Source organism: Zootermopsis nevadensis, unplaced genomic scaffold (genome assembly GCF_977971745.1).
Source record: "Zootermopsis nevadensis isolate Lab colony 2312 unplaced genomic scaffold, Znev_1.0 Znev_ptg000061l, whole genome shotgun sequence".
In the NCBI taxonomy this organism is placed as follows: domain Eukaryota; kingdom Metazoa; phylum Arthropoda; class Insecta; order Blattodea; family Termopsidae; genus Zootermopsis; species Zootermopsis nevadensis.
In genome coordinates, this window is record NW_028259192.1 from 935,214 (window position 1) to 951,359 (window position 16,146).

At 40.1% G+C, this 16,146-nt stretch overlaps 1 protein-coding gene across 7 annotated transcripts in view; it reads left to right on the top strand.

The window, feature by feature from the left end:
* The window catches only part of LOC110836787 (uncharacterized), a 648,071-nt gene that overhangs the window by 381,615 nt on the left and 250,310 nt on the right, over positions 1-16,146 (top strand). For all 7 annotated transcript variants that reach the window (XM_087340435.1, XM_087340440.1, XM_087340434.1 and 4 more), the window contains one exon: positions 5,551-5,632. The gene's annotated coding sequence lies outside the window, so the exon portion shown is untranslated. The remainder of the gene's footprint in view (positions 1-5,550; positions 5,633-16,146) is intronic.

The following is a 16,146-nucleotide window of genomic DNA, read 5'->3' on the forward strand; positions in this document are numbered from 1 at the left end:
ATATTTTCCTGTGTGGATTGGTCGTATGAATAGTCATTATATTGAGTCGTTTTTGTGATTATAATTAAGGTGTATCACAGAGATTTACGTAAGAATTATAAGAAACAGGTACCAATAAATTATCGATTATTTTAAAATTCTATTTCTACCAGAGCTCAGCCAGGCGAAAAACCCTTTTGCACCGAATATACCCGTTAAGATGCGATGCTGAGCTGGATAAATGTAATTGCCGTATTTATTAAGGCAAGTTCGAACATTTTTCTGCTTACTTAAAACATAAACCTTCAGTGTTTTTAATTTTCGTAACTCTGGAAACACATAGATCTTTGAAAACATGAATCATCAGAAGTTGAAGGTCGAGAGTGAATGTAATCTACAAAATAGGTTTATTTAACCACACAAGGACGCTGAACTGCCTTTCCGAAGGAGACCGCTGTCCCGAGAGGCAGAGACGATATTTTACGACGTCATAGATTTGACGTAAGATGAGCCGAGTGAAAGTGATGTCAATAACACATCCAGTCTCCAAGTGAGTATTATCCGTCGTATAAAATTTTTAGTGCCTCAAGCAGGATGGCATGCAGACGAACAGTCGAAACGGAGAGGGCGTAATAAGAAATGTTACGGTCCAGACATTTCTTATTGTTCTTCGTGGATTTCTTCTCCCCGATGCTCTGGTTGGAGACAGTAACCCGAGCGAGACAATGGAGTATATCAGCCGCTTTTGCACTAATAACGTGCTGAAGACTCTTATTAAGGTAGGTGAATCGCGAATGCCCTCGAGAAGGGTCAAATAAATGCGATGACGACGAGTAATTTGTAACTGAAGGGTTGGCATTGCTGTAATAAACCACTTGCAGTCCGGCTTAAGTGCTTGGTATCAATTGGAGAAATATATTCCACAGAAGTTACAAGAGAGATTTTCATACATTTTTTGTGTGTATTTTAATAGTCTAGTACCAAATATTTGTTCTGTAAATAAACAGAAAGGTACAGGTGAGTAAAGTGTCCCTGCCATTAATCCCCCCAAAATAAAATATTTTCTAAAATGAAATAGCTTTTACCATTCACGAAAATACGCTGTGATGTTCATTAATTCATTTAATATGGAATAAATATGCTAGCGACGCCTATTTGATATTCTTTGACTAACGCGTGTATCTACATGCGAGGTACAAACACACACATTCTGTTGAATAAAAACAAATTATTTCAAACTTAGGGGCGAATGATTTTACGTTAAGTTAAAGCAGCAAAGTTTAATATCGCACGTAAATAATTGACGTAAATTTCCAGCCACCGACTGACAAAAATCGAATTCCGTATTGGGGATTCGTTTTTAAAATCTGTTTCACGAATCTGCGATTCCTTCTAGGTCTGCTTTACGTAACCCACTGATTCCCAAACTTTTTCCTTCATTACCCAAAACCGCGTATCAGAAAGTCCTTTTTTACCCAATGCAGGTAAATTATATTATTTTAAATAAACTAAAAATAAAATAAAGATTAACTTTTCCAATTGCGTACGGTACTATTTATAAACACGGCCAGTGCGACACACCGCCATAGCTAACAACACACTGCACCTAAAGTTTAGACTAGACGACTAGAACTTTAGATTAGGGGGGCGGTAGGTGTAGACTTATTTTTTTCAATTCTCCACGTGCATGCGAACACGGCAAAGATTATTGAATCTAATAACAAGCTTTATATTTTATTTATTTATTTAGTGTTCTGTCTGACGACAGGTCCATATGAACAGGATCCTTCCATCCTTTTCTCGGACTGGGACCTGTTCATATACGTTCTTGGCAGATGATCCAGAAGTGGTTTGCCATTGCCTTCTTCTGTGTGTGAATGGAGTAATTGTTGGGATGCCACGGAGGAAAACTCCGTGTTGCCTAGACCACGGCCTTGCCCAACACAAGTTATAAATTCGGGCACCGCCGGGAATCGAACCCGAGACCCCAGGTTTACAAGGGCAGCGTTCTAACCGCTAGACCACCGTGGCGGTTTAATAACAAGCTTATGGCGTATTTATTAAATAACAAATAAACACTTGTTAGACTGTTTCAGAGCATCGGTGCACAGAGACTGCTCGCACCGAAGTGATGTACAATGTGCCGATGGGCAAGGTTAAGTAAGGAAATTATCCACATCACTTTCGGCTTACTCCTGTTTCAAATTCGCGTGTAGCCAACCCATTTGTGCCTCTCGGCATAGCTGCTGACAGGTATCCGGGTATCCGAGATTCCGGCTGGTCCAGAAATAATCTCAACTGATTTAAATGTCTTATCTAACAGCAAACACAGATCCTACTATTAATTAGATGGAGCTCAAATCGAATTTTCACGATTACCTCAGAGACGGTTCATCGCGCAGTCTGAAAATTTCGTTTTGATGAACATTTAATGAATTACAAGGAAAACGTCCTGAATATTTTTAAGGTTGTTACATTAATGTCTGAAATGTACGTAAAGGAATCGACTTTTGATGTTCATTTGTTTGTCTTAGTATATTATGTACCTGAATAGAATGATTTTTATTATGTTTATGAGTTTAATAGGAAGGATAATGCATGTTAATATGATTTGAAGCTTAAATATGAAGTTACTTGATAAGCATATGACGATGGAAAATTGTTACAGAAGGTAACCAATTTCAGGTGTTCTGTATAAGTGAGATCACACTCTTAGTATCATTAAAAAGAAAACTCAGTTACTCCGGTACAAAAATTGCATGAGCGATAATCAGACACGAATGTTAGCGACATTATATAGAACCGCATGAAACGCATTACACAGAATCTATTTATTTGCTTACTTTCATATCATTTAAGGACGATTTCAGTAGCGTCGACGATGTGACGTGGAGTGAGAGGATGATTAATGAAAAATGAATTAGAAAGTATGTGAACGGAAGCAGTCTTGACGTAATTTAAGATACTATCCTAGCATTAGTCTGAAGGGACTGTGGAAAACCACGAAGAACCTGAGTTATGATAGCCAGTCTCACGGTCAAGATTTAAACCCGCGACCTCCGGAGGAGTCATGACCGCTCTGCCACGACGCTGAATCAAGCATCAGATTGAGTGCCAACCGCTACGAAGAAAATTCCCTCCGTTTTTCGGGATATTTTGGCACTCGCGTTTTGTGGTTGGTATTGTCGGGGGGGGGGGGGGGGGGCTACCGGTCATGTTTGCCTCTTCGTCACTTTGTGTTCTGTACAGAATTTGTTTGAGCGCTCCGGAACTTTTGTTAAATTTCGTCAAAATGTTTGCATTGTCCTTCGTTGGTCCCCTCACAATGACAGTGTACTATGTAAATGACGTGCTCCCTTTAATAACACTTTAATTAATTTGAGTGGCCTTAATTGAATGCGGGAAAGATTTGTACGACACTTTACGTGTCTAAAGCACGAGGAGAATCCATCGACAGTCTTTTGTTTGCGTGTAAAATGGTCTGCGCTGTTAGTTTACCGATTGAAAGCGTGTCCAGCCCTTTTCATTATTTTAATGTTTCATGGCGGCCATTCGGATGAAACTTAAGACAACTGAACTCGAAGGAGAGGCTTTTGAATAAGTGACGTATTTTTTTCCAATTAAATCGTTTAGAACTGGGAATTGTCCACGAGGGCTTTCAGAGAGAAACTCCTCCCTTCAACATATCAGGTGAATAAATCGCTTCAAAATTTGTTCGCAAGTTTATTTTGTAACGTCGTTTCAACTGGCGAAGTCCATATAGCCTTGAAAACTCTTACACACGCGTGTTTAGGCGTAAAACCGATCAAGACGTGAGTGTGATATATATACACTCGGCCGGGGCGTGATGCTGACCACTCACCCCCATCTAGTGCCGAGGTCAAGAATTGAGTAGGAGCTATACCCCTCTCTCCCCCCAAGCGCATACATGGCGTATAGTGGGACAGCTTTATTTTATATGCATATATATGTATTATATGATTTAACGTAAGTTCTAAGGCAACTTTAAATGAAAGGGTGAATTATGAGGGCTGTTTACCCACGTGTCCCAATTGCTGCACGAACCTCGTGGGGTGTGAATTCTCACAGGCTGCTGAGTGACGTTGTGGGGAATGGTCGTGGAGACCTGCTGCAGAATTGAGACTCAACTCTTTAGATTAAAAATATCCCGATTAAATATGGCGAAGTCGCTGGGGCGTGTCTAATCGCGTGTTACAAAACATACTTAAGCCGCGAAGTTCTTAATGAGTTAATTATTCTGTAACTTTCGAACCCTGAGGTGTGAGGAGTTTGACAAATTTTATTTGAGCGAAGAGATCGCTACAACCCGGAAGACTGCCATCTCAGAGATGCTTTCTTAATCTTGCAACACTGCATCTTTTTTACGCTTTCTTAATCTTGTATTAACAGATATTTCCAAGTTGGGACGGCTTTTACAGGAATTATGGAATTCTGTAAAAATGTTATTATATTTATAATCTGAAGATTAACTTTGGAGACTTCCATAAAGTTGCTACGTATCTGCAGTTTAGTGCTGGTTCAAATATCGGTCTGATGCGCACGCTACTCTAATAAACTTTTTACAGAGTTTAAACAAGTTCACTTTCATAAAGAGTGGCACTTATGGGGTGTTTCACTGCCCCCCACAAATCCTTCTGCCCGGAATCTCGCTCGGTACTTTATAACTTCTTTGCGTGGTAGAAGATAAACGCTGAAGGTCTTACTCCCAGGTTTGCAGACTCCATTTCCCGGACATGAATGACCCACAGTTGTTTCTGCAACCATATTAACTGGTTCTATTATTAAACAGTCCTAACTAGAAACATGGCGGTACCCTGAGAAGAATTCTAAGCAGATGAGTACTGGGTTCAAAAGACTCGAACTACTTTTTCATATGAACCTTGTTTCTGAATCATATAATCTTGTAGGATTTGAGGTTTTCACGGTGGCGAGTCTGAGTATGGCTGTCTTCTGGACTGTAGCGCCGTGTAGTCTTGTAGACGCTCACCGACGTTTCAGTGGTCCATGCTGCCTCCATTATAAGGGCGATGACTCAAGCAGCAAGGACCTCTGAAACGTCGGCAAACTTCTACCAGACTACACGGCGCAACAACCCAGAAGACAGCTATCTTAAGATATCCGCGAAATCATGAAAAATTTTGTCAGAAAACCTCTGTGAAAGCGTCCACTTACCAGACCACGAAGGAGACGGAAAAAACTACCATTAAGACGTTTGTTACGTACATAGGATTAAATGAATGAAACTTGTTAAAGATATTTTTGGCCAGCTATGTTACTAGCAGCGTTGGGCCGTCTGGTACCGTTACCAAGGAAAGTATTCGTTTGTTAGTTACTTTAAAGTTTGAACCTTCGTATCCTTGTAACAAAGCTGTTGTAAAGAACTGCAACTCGCTGAGATAAATTGATCGGGCCGTGTGTCTCCCATCTGAACCCCTGTCTTGGCGAGGCAAACGCCAGATTGATACTAACCACGCTTACCCACCCGTAGACCCGAAAATTCGGACAAGCAATTATAACCAATTTAAGAGGAACCGCGTTCTCCTGTTTCAGAAACCTTGGAAAAGAAGCGACCTGCTTTCTGGATTCTTTCAAACTTTACCTTAGCATCGCTGGAAGTGGACACGCCTTAACGGTAAGTACATTTCTGTTAATACTAAACGTTATGAAGTGGATTTTAAAAGTAGGTTTTAAACTTGTATAGGATATTGCCCTTTTGTGAACTCTGAGCATGTATTGCGTATAATGCCGAGCACTGACCTGTGACTGTGACTATTACGTTCTGGCAGAAGGCCTGGACTTTTAAAATTAGGGGCTTGTGAGAAATTATCCTCTCAGACAACTTGTCCTTTCTGAGAAGGAATAATGCAAGATATTAAATGTGATTTAAACACGTGACAGTGAAGTTGAAGTTTGACTGATGTGGTTTACGGAGACGTTCGTATTTCCTAGGTGAAGTTTTAGGTTCTCACGGGGACTAATACGAAGATGACTGTCTTCTGGGTTGTTGCAACGCAAGGTTACCGACGTTTCAGAGGTCCTTACTGCCTCCATACTCAGAGCGATGAGTAGACCACGAAGGTGAAGCCAATTCCTCTACGCGATGCAGCATTCCAGCAGATAGTCGTCATAAATGACCGTATTTTTCTACCTTCGTAGCAGAAACGATAAACTCTTTTTTTTAGAAATCTAATTAATTTAATATAAACTGTAATTATCAGCTGGTACTGTAATACCGATCTGGCCAGAGGCCTTCTACGATACACAAACATAAATTTAATTAATGTGGCTTGGTCAATTAGGAGAAATAGTCCTATAATGTAATTAACGACGAGGGATTGTATGTAATATGTGGCGTGAAATCATCAATAGGGTAGTTTCAGGTGGTAATGAGACGCGTATTACATTTCCGGGCTATATTCTGGCAGGAAAGCAATCAGGAAGTGTCTGAGTAAAATAGGGAAACGTATATTATATTCTTCACTGCGAGGCCTTTGCGCAATCAAGCATTATTTCTGTGGGAAATGCATATTGATTCTAAAGCCTGAAAGGAATAGGGCACTTTGGAGGCCTGAGGTTATGTAGGATAATATTAAAATAGATGTTGGTTAAGTAAGAGTTTCAGGGAGTGAATTCGTTACGTTCGGGTCATGGTATGTCATGTTACCAGTTGCTGCGAACAGGGTATCGATTTCCATAGAAGGCTGAGAAATTCTTGTCCAAGTTACCGTTTTCCATCTTCTTGTTGAATGATTCAGCCCCTTGAAATAACATACTTGGGCAGAACGAGTAATTCAACATTTAATTTCGAACAGTTAGTCCCCGCGGTGGTCGTGTGTGTAATCAGTTTGTAGCTGGATCATGCTGCCTTCATCGTCATTATCCCTGAAGAAGGAAGGAGGCGGTACTGTTGCTGTCTGTAAACAAGTCCGCAACCCAGCGAAACACTATGGACATATTCAGAGCCCTGAGAACCTCGTATAACACATCACGTACGAGTGACGTCATTTTAAAAGTCAGTGGTTTCTGTCTTAAAATGTCAGATCCCTTTCCACTTAAAGGAATTAAATTTCTGCGAATTAAGTCCTTGCTGAAGACAGACTATCAGGATTGTTAAGTGTAATGAAATGCGGCGAGTTAAAACAGCTAACACACCTAGCTGTTAATAGACACGTGATTGATTTTTAATTATTCCTCTCTCGGGACGTTGTTTCAAGGTTGTCCACTGAACTATAGTCCCACGTGTCACGTTACTGACACGTGGGGCGCTCCTGAGTGTTCACGAGCAAAACCGAAATCAGTTGACGTCTGGCGGGTAAACACCACGATCCTGGGTTGGAAGGGATCCCCCATGACTGCGTTTCGTTCCATCACGACAGATCCAATTTAACTGGTGTTCGGTCGGTCCTTCACTTTGTGTCCTGAGTTAGTTACATACTTGTAGCACTAGACTGACAAAACAAACTTTAACAGCATCACGCAAACAGATCGCTGTTATCGACCTGATCACCATCAGACAGAGAGAGACATCTCTTTCGAAACGTGTCAACACTGTAGGACGAGAGAGAGAGGGGGGGAGAGAGTGGCTCGTCACATCCGTTTTGCCTGTTTTCATTAAATCACTCCAAGGATTTTGCACTGACGTAATTGAAGGCCTGGATCGACGCTGGTCCAGGTGCCGCTGTCCGCGGAATTAATTAGTAAGTACAGTTCTGAACAAATTACTTACAATTCAGGAACCTCATGATATAGGCCTACTTCAGGGGTGGACATGCCTGGGCGTACAGCTGTGTTACACGACAACTGCATGGTGTGGTAATTTTGGACACTTCACCGCCCTTAAACGTACTTAAGTTTCGAATCAAGCACACAGTATATTTGTTCTTATGTTTGGAACGACCTTATAATGTTATCAGTTGGAATGTGATGAAAGAATTATTTTTAGGGGCATGTAGGTAAGGATTGCGAAGGAGGTTGTGGTATATTTGAAGTACTGTCCGTTAATTCAGCTGGATGGACTGAGTAAAACCACAGGAACATTATTCTTTGATAATTCCTGCTGACATTCTATGTGGTACGTCGCGATTACTGGAGACGTACATTGCCAGGTCACTTAACGTCCACACAAGTTCTCCGTTGTTAAGAATGTCTGGCTACCTCCGTGTCCTTTCTTACCATCTCAAGGATAAGATGAGAAATACATTAAGGGATGAACATTGCTTCCGAGTGCTTTAGAACGGGGTGTTTTGTGAATATTTGGACGTTACGGGGAGTCAGTAACAGGACGGTGGAGCTTTTAATGTTTACTGTGAACAAGTAGACTTATCGTCCGGGTGGAAGTCATCTTAAAACCTTGCATACCGTGTAGTGTATTGGAATATAAAAATATGCATACAAACAAAAGTCATCAACAGATGACATAGAATCATTGATAAACAACATCGTTAGAAATATATGCAAATGAAACCCCAAGCTCCAAAACATAATACCTTAATCAAATTACGCATAGAAAACAACCCAATTAGACCTGTAGTAAATTATAGAAATGCTCCCACATATAAAATTTATAAATTTATTGCAGAATTGTTAAAACAATATTTAGATCTGCCGTACAAATATAACGTAAAGAATTCCGTACAATGCGGAGAAAGTATCAAAAATATTATTTTCCAAACCACTTATACACAATGATAACGCTAGACATTTCTAATTTACACACAAATATCCCAATAATAGAAACATTAGAAATTATATAAACAAAATTAGAACCGGACAACGAAGAAACAGAAAAAGAGATATGTGACCTTCTCGCAGTAACCGTTAACCAGGATTTTTTTTCGAATTCAACAACACTTGGTGGTAGCACCACGATGATACAGCTATGGGATCCCCTATTTCTAGCATTTTGTCTGAAATCTTCCTACAAAAATTTTATTTACACAAGTTTTTATACAACCCAGTAAATATATAAACTAATGGACGTAAGAAAAATAATTTCGTATATTTCGTAATGGCTTCCTGAATTCAGGTGTGCCAACGGTTGCAAATGAGATTTGTGGATTTTTCCACCGATATTTTTCGATTTTGTCTGACGTCTAAAACTACATGTAGAGTAAGACTACGGGTAGGATCACTTCTCCGGACGCTTAATTGGTTGAATTATTAACCATCGGTATCGTTGATTACGCTCTGCCTGTCTGATCCAGTGAATCAACATTTAGTTTAGTTTATTTTATTTATTTAGTGTTCTGTCTGACGACAGGTCCATATGAACAGGATCATTCCATCCTTTTCTCGGACTGGGACCTGTTCATATACGTTCTTGGCAGATGATCCAGAAGTGGTTTGCCATTGCCTTCTTCTGTGTGTGAATGGAGTAATTGTTGGGATGCCACGGAGGAAAACTCCGTGTTGCCTAGACCACGGCCTTGCCCAACACAAGTTATAAATTCGGGCACCGCCGGGAATCGAACCCGAGACCCCAGGATTACAAGGCCAGCGTTCTAACCGCGTGGTAGTTTATTAAATACGACTCACTTATATAAATGATAAGTTTCGAGTGAACTGTCCCTTATACTAGTTTGGACAGCCCTGCACAGGGACGATGTCTTGAAAGTGACGCCGTCTCAACTGAGTTGTCTTGTTGCTGGATTACATAAATACGAGAATGAATGTAGCTCAGTATCTATGAGCTCGTATGTGGACTGAAATTGATGAATCTTAGATGAGCCTGTGAGTGAAATTTTATTCTAGTAGAGACTGGACCATCAGATGCCGTGCATAATACGCGAAGAGGTTTGTTTATAAGCGATTTTCACTACTATTAACTGGAGAATTGATAGGTGGTATGTTATGAACTTTTATTTTAACCGCGTGATTGCATGTCACAGGTATTGGAAAATATTCTCTGTGAATGTTAAAATCAACCTCCTGTCAGGGCACAGTAAACTGATGCTTGATTAAAGTTTATAATTAAATGAACTTTCAGAAATTCGTGCTGATACATTCCTGTAAACCTTAATCAAAATCAATAGCTTTTGCTGCACACACTGTCATAATAGTCTGCATGATCACGTCCGTAACAGTAGACCAAATTTTTCCGTTCTATTAGGAATGTGTTGCTTCATGTTTAAACACATTCTGCAGATATGGTAACCTGTTCTCCTGCGAACCAATCGCTCCGAATCGCTTGTTAACCTCGAAGTGTCTCATTTCTTAACCCGAGAACTCAAGGTTTGGAGCATCAGAGCCTCTTATTTTGTGATTACTTGTAATTAAACAAGTTTGCTTAAATGTCGTCATTGCAAATTTCGATTCGATGCAAAATTACCTCCGGATCAGATTTCCGGCATTCGCGGGCCGCCAGTTGAACCACGCTGGTCGAAATCATGTTCTGTGATTTCAGTTTTTCCGGTTAGCCTATAAACGCCACACAAATCCTCTCACTCGTTAAAAATAATTGTTTCGCAGGTGAAAAAATACGAAATTAAACTGCATGCCAGTTAATCACTGACTTTGCCTCCGCAAAGAGCCTGCGACCCCTGAGAGAAACGAACTCCTGCCTTCCAGCACGTTTTAAAAATAATATAACAACAATAATATTTAAGCCAGGAGAAATGTATACGCGAGCCGTCTCTTTGCCTAGTCTACTGGAGAATTTAATGAGGTGGTTGCCTTCCTTTGGAATGTAGCGCTCTGTGAACTGAACTACAAATTAATTGGATTCCAAGCAATCCCTGTCTCAGGGGATAATATTGTGCATAGTAATTAGAGAGGCGACTGCTAAATTACAGGCAGTATTTCGTTTATTCATTGTCTTATTTGCACTGACGTTTAATTAACAGCGTCGTCATCACAGCGAGGAAAGTACAAATGGCAGGATACGAAAGAGAGTTTTAATATTTTGAATGCGGGCACGAATTTTGTAAGCCGTTTGTGTCTGTCGTGTGTGCACTTTCTTGAATCGTGTGTGTTAGGGGGTCGGACTCGGCTGAAATCAAAATTAATTTCGCTTCGTTTTTTAGTCTTTCAAAGAACTCTAGCGCAGAGGAATGAATGTTCTCGTAAAAAGCATTGAAATTAAGTTTGCTCTCTCGCGTGTCTGTTTACCCACGTCCTGTTAATCTGTGACAGCTTCTGTGTAATTTTAAACCTTCACATGTTCACAGAGCGCCAACGGGACATTTAGGGCGGGAGGATTCTGGGCTCCTGTATGTGTGCGTCTGTATCACCCCCCTCCCAAATTTCTTTAACCCAAAGATGGCTGTCTTGTGGGTTATAGAGCCGTGTAGTCTGATAGAAGTTTACCGTCTCCCTGATGATGGAGGCAGCAAGGACCTCTGAAACGTCGTCAAACGTCTGCCAATTCACACGGCGCTACAACCCACAAGACAGCCATCTTCATGTTTAGATTAGCCACTACGTAATCAGCAAATTGTGTTTTAACGATCAGGCTTATTTTGATAAAATCTATGAAGTTTATTAACAGAGGGTACCGATATGACGAAAAATTCAAATTACTTTCTAACTATAAGTATAGACCCTCATACCGCATTTAGTCGAAATCCGTTAAATGGCCTTGGAGATTAAATTTTGCTGTAGGTGGACTGATATTTTGAGGTAAGAACATTTCCTGCTAATTACGAGTTGATTTCATTCGTATTTTTGAATGGATCGTACAAAGAATTCCTCCCACTGTCTTGGTATCATTCAGTGATAATGTGTTTTTTACTGACCGGACCTCAGAGCGTCGTTTGCCCTGATGGTTGCACAGTATAAAGTTTGGTGAGACGGCCACCGGTACTTTGTGATGAAGAGTTCGTTGGTTCACTGCAGTGTTGATACTCGACGATGTTGTACAGGACCTGCGGTCACTGAAGCGATGAACCGAGTATACGCGCGTGTTTCTGATACATCACAGGGTGCGTGGTTGAGCTGAAATCGTACCTGCCGATTTAATTAACAGAACAACCAGTATTTCCCGATCTGCAATACGCTTCCGTTCTCCCGCTGGTAGGGAAAATTTCATCCCGAGGCAATGAACCCCCCACATACGAGGATATTTACAGCTATATTCTTGCTCAATAAGAATGTGCTTAAATTTGGAAGTAGGGGAGCATTAGAAATTATATTCGTGCTTATATATGAGTAGATTTTTAGAGACGTCACACAGATCATGCCTCATTTTCGATGTAAAAAGGCATTTTATATGGTAAATGAAATTGTGAGTGAGCGTTTCTGTTCTTTGAATATTGGCAATATTTTATTGTGAATGCATGAATTCGTGCTTGGCTCATTATATGATGCGAACAAGATCACGAAGATCGCTTTCCTCTGGGATGTTCTACTGTGTGTGTTCTGGTACATACTTACCGACGTTTCAGAGGGCCTCACTGCCTTCGTCTTCACATAGATCGGTCCACTAGATATCGCCTACATGGTGTAAAATACCAAAATACATCAAACTTCATAAGAAGTATGATCTGAGGTTCTCACGGCGGTGAGTACGAAAAGATGGCTGTCTTCGTCTGTTAGAAATTTACCACCCAGGAGACGGCCATCTTCTTACTCACCGCCGTGAGGACCTCAGATCCCACGATGTAAGGTGACTTTGCACTTAATTGGAACTGAAATGCAGTACGTTGGCCCTTTGAAATGTCATATTTAATAACGATAATTCATAACCAGTTCTGTGCTTAATTTTTCAGAATTTACTTTGTGTAAAAATATGCAGATATGTTGAGTTTTGTTGAGGCCTGAAATTCACCATCAGATCCTCCTCAAGCTGTTTTTCTACCGAAGTTAAAAGCAAAAAAGATGGGTCGGTGTTCGAACCACGTTCCACTTCAAGTCGTCTCACGTGATAGTGGCATTAGCAATGTAACTATAGTATGGACGTACACACACACAGCTTCTTTGTAAGAGTTCCTTGTTCGGATTCTGAACGTAATAAGTCTGGATCTGTGATAACCCCGTCCTGTAACTACATTCTCTTCATTCCTTGAAGTGGGGACTAGATCGAGTGGTAGGTCCTTCAGTGAGTATAATTGAGACAACTAAACGACGTTTTGTGCAAAGTAGCACATCCCCGCAGTCTTATCCCCACTTTCCTAATTAATTCAGTAGTCTCATCCATTTAATTCGACATGTAACGCCGAAACCAGTGTCAACGTAGACGTCTTTTGCGTGCAAACGCGCAGACTGAGATGCGAGGACCAGACAAAGAACTGTCGCACTGCGTTCTGTGTTAGCACGGTAGATATTTCAACGTAGGTCACATTGTATTGTATCCAGGGTATAAGCCAGTCGGATCGTGAAACTATCTCGTCTTCTCCATATTCTGACGAGGTTAAGAATACGTGGAACCCTGCCTTCGCTGTCTCATCCATCTTCATGGCATGGCGCCTAGGCACTGTGACTATGCCATTTTGCCTTAAAGTATTTTTACAAGAAATAAGACATGAAGTTGATAATCATAATGACCGGGTATGTTACTGCTTAACTAAGTTACAATATGACGGACGTAATTAAATAAATTACTGCTTTACTATGTAACTTCCTGGTACAGGAACTTTCTCGTGCAGATCAGATTTAAAAAGAAAATTTCGCTGTTCGGAATTATATCAGTAATATCACAAAGTATTGACGTAGAAAAAATAATTCCTCTGTTTTCTTACATCTAAAATCTTATATATATATTTATTTTGTACAGTCTATACACAAACGTTTGAAGTTTATTGGTGTTGTAAAAATTATATAATATTAAAACATTTTGTTGTGTAAAATATTATATTAGCGCTCTTAATCACACAACAAAATGTTTTAATATTATATAATTTTTACAACACCAATAAACTTCAAACGTTTGTGTATAGACTGTACAAAATAAATATATTTAATCAAACACAAACATGACGCATATAAGATACAAATCTAAAATCCTGTTTATCGTCCAAGGAACGGTCTTTGAAATTCATAAAATTAAATGCTTCAAGCTATTTCCTTAATATATTTTATTGCTTTGTGGAGAGTCCACAGGTTGTGTGCGGTTGCGACGGCCTTCATATGAGGAATTAACTAAATAAGCAGTCATAGACGGCTGAAAGAGGGTGGTTCTCCTGCTTGTTACTTGGGCGGGGGACCTAACGACTGTGTATCGCTCTTCATGTATTATTAAGGTAATCGATTACAGGAGACTGGAGACAATTCGATGAGGACAGGTTATTTTGGACAGAATCGCTTCGCAGAGCGTCTCATACTTACCGCCTTCCTGTAAACGCCAGGGAAACGTGACTCTATGATTAATTTATTGAAAGTTACCTCGTACTCATATTATCGTACGGATTTGCATTGTGAATATTGAATAGCTTCTTCAGCCTATTACTCCTTATGAAATAATATTCCAGTCATAGGCAATCCTAAATTTTCGCGCGTGATGACTGATTTATTGTTGTTACGTCTGATCTGATACCATCCAGTTCAATCTCCATTATCCCTTTCACACGTTGATTAACATTTAAGCGTCCATCAATGAAATGTGATTACTTTGCCTTTTTATTACCAAATTACTTTATATATGTAAAAGAGTTATGGAAATGTACTATAATACACAATCGCATTATAGAAGGTCACACAAACCAAATTCATTACATGCATAGCCTATCGTCAATCATTACTCGTGCGTTATTAATCCAGTACCAGTCATTCAGGCTTGTTATTAAACTCTTTGCTACACAGCATCGAATCCTGCAAGGGAATGCGTTTCTGGTTCCCTCAGTTGTCTTCCACGGGTGACGCCACTACTTCGAAACCACGGAGGTCTGTCTTGTTTATTTTTCATATTGCCCTATAAATGAATCATCTTGTGTACTTTTAGTAGCTTGCCGTTTCGGCACTCTGGCCACAGTTTGTGTAGGCTGCTCGACTTTATCTCAAGGATTCCACACGAAACGAGTGATGTTATGTCACTTTCCCTCTGAAGCTGTGGTGATGGTATTGAGTTCGTTTTAAGGGAGTATCTCTGATGAAGCTAACATGGAAGCTTTTATACAGAATTCCGCATTACCTTCGCAACAGGAAAGGAGCAGAGGTGAACTCATCACCGGGAAATAGGGGTGGTTTAGTTCGAGGTTAGCTGCGGAGTTGGAGCGAGGATGCAAATGAGCTATGAAGCTCACTTCCTGTAAGCAGGGCCGTATGTTGCGTTGCTAACACCGCCTCATATTAGCGCGGGTCGCCTTTCTACGTAACGAGGAAGTTGCCTGCAGGGAAAGGAAACTTGCACTTGGTAAAATGACTTGAGCTGCAGGAAGAACAGAAGATTCCAGCAGACGCCAACAGCAAGAATATGTGGCCGATTCCTCTGGAAACAAGGCCCCAGAACTGGCGACCAGTGGTCCAGTGAAATGCGGCATTGTCACATTCCCCAATAATAATAAACGTAATTAAGAAGGAAACAAAGAAGATCTTGAAATAGAAGGACCTTCTCATTGAAATACAGCGAATGTGGAAAGTGAAAACAAAAATAATCCCAATAATTATAGGAGCAACTGGAACTGTCTCCAAGTCACTCAGAAAATATTTGGCCAACATCCCGGGCGAACACGACATCAGGGAACTTCAGAATACCGCCATTTTGGGATCTTCATACGTAATTCGAAAGACGCTGTCGTAAAATATAGTCATCTCTAACAATAAAACTATTATAATACATGTAACACGTATTAAAAACAAAATGTATTTCATAAATACCTCAGAGGCTAGGTTTTTCTCAGGTACACAGAAGTAAATACCCTTTAAAGTGGTGAATAGATGGAATAATAATAATAATAATTCATTTAAATTAATGTATGTTCTTAGCAACAGACAAGCAAGGTCAATTATAACCGAGTACTAAAACGTCGTACAGGAACAAATAATATAATATACAAATGACGGAGCAAAATTATGAATAACAAAAACATAACGAAACACAGTCAATTGTGATTTTATGAAACCCACAGAGTATGGACAAAGTAAACTGAAGTAAGTCTCAGTAAAAAGCAACGTTATTAAGATATCCGTTAACAAAACACCATCTTTATTGTACATGTCAACTTCTTTGCATCAGAAATAAATCTGGCTGACGGTCTGACCTTGAAACTGTGATTA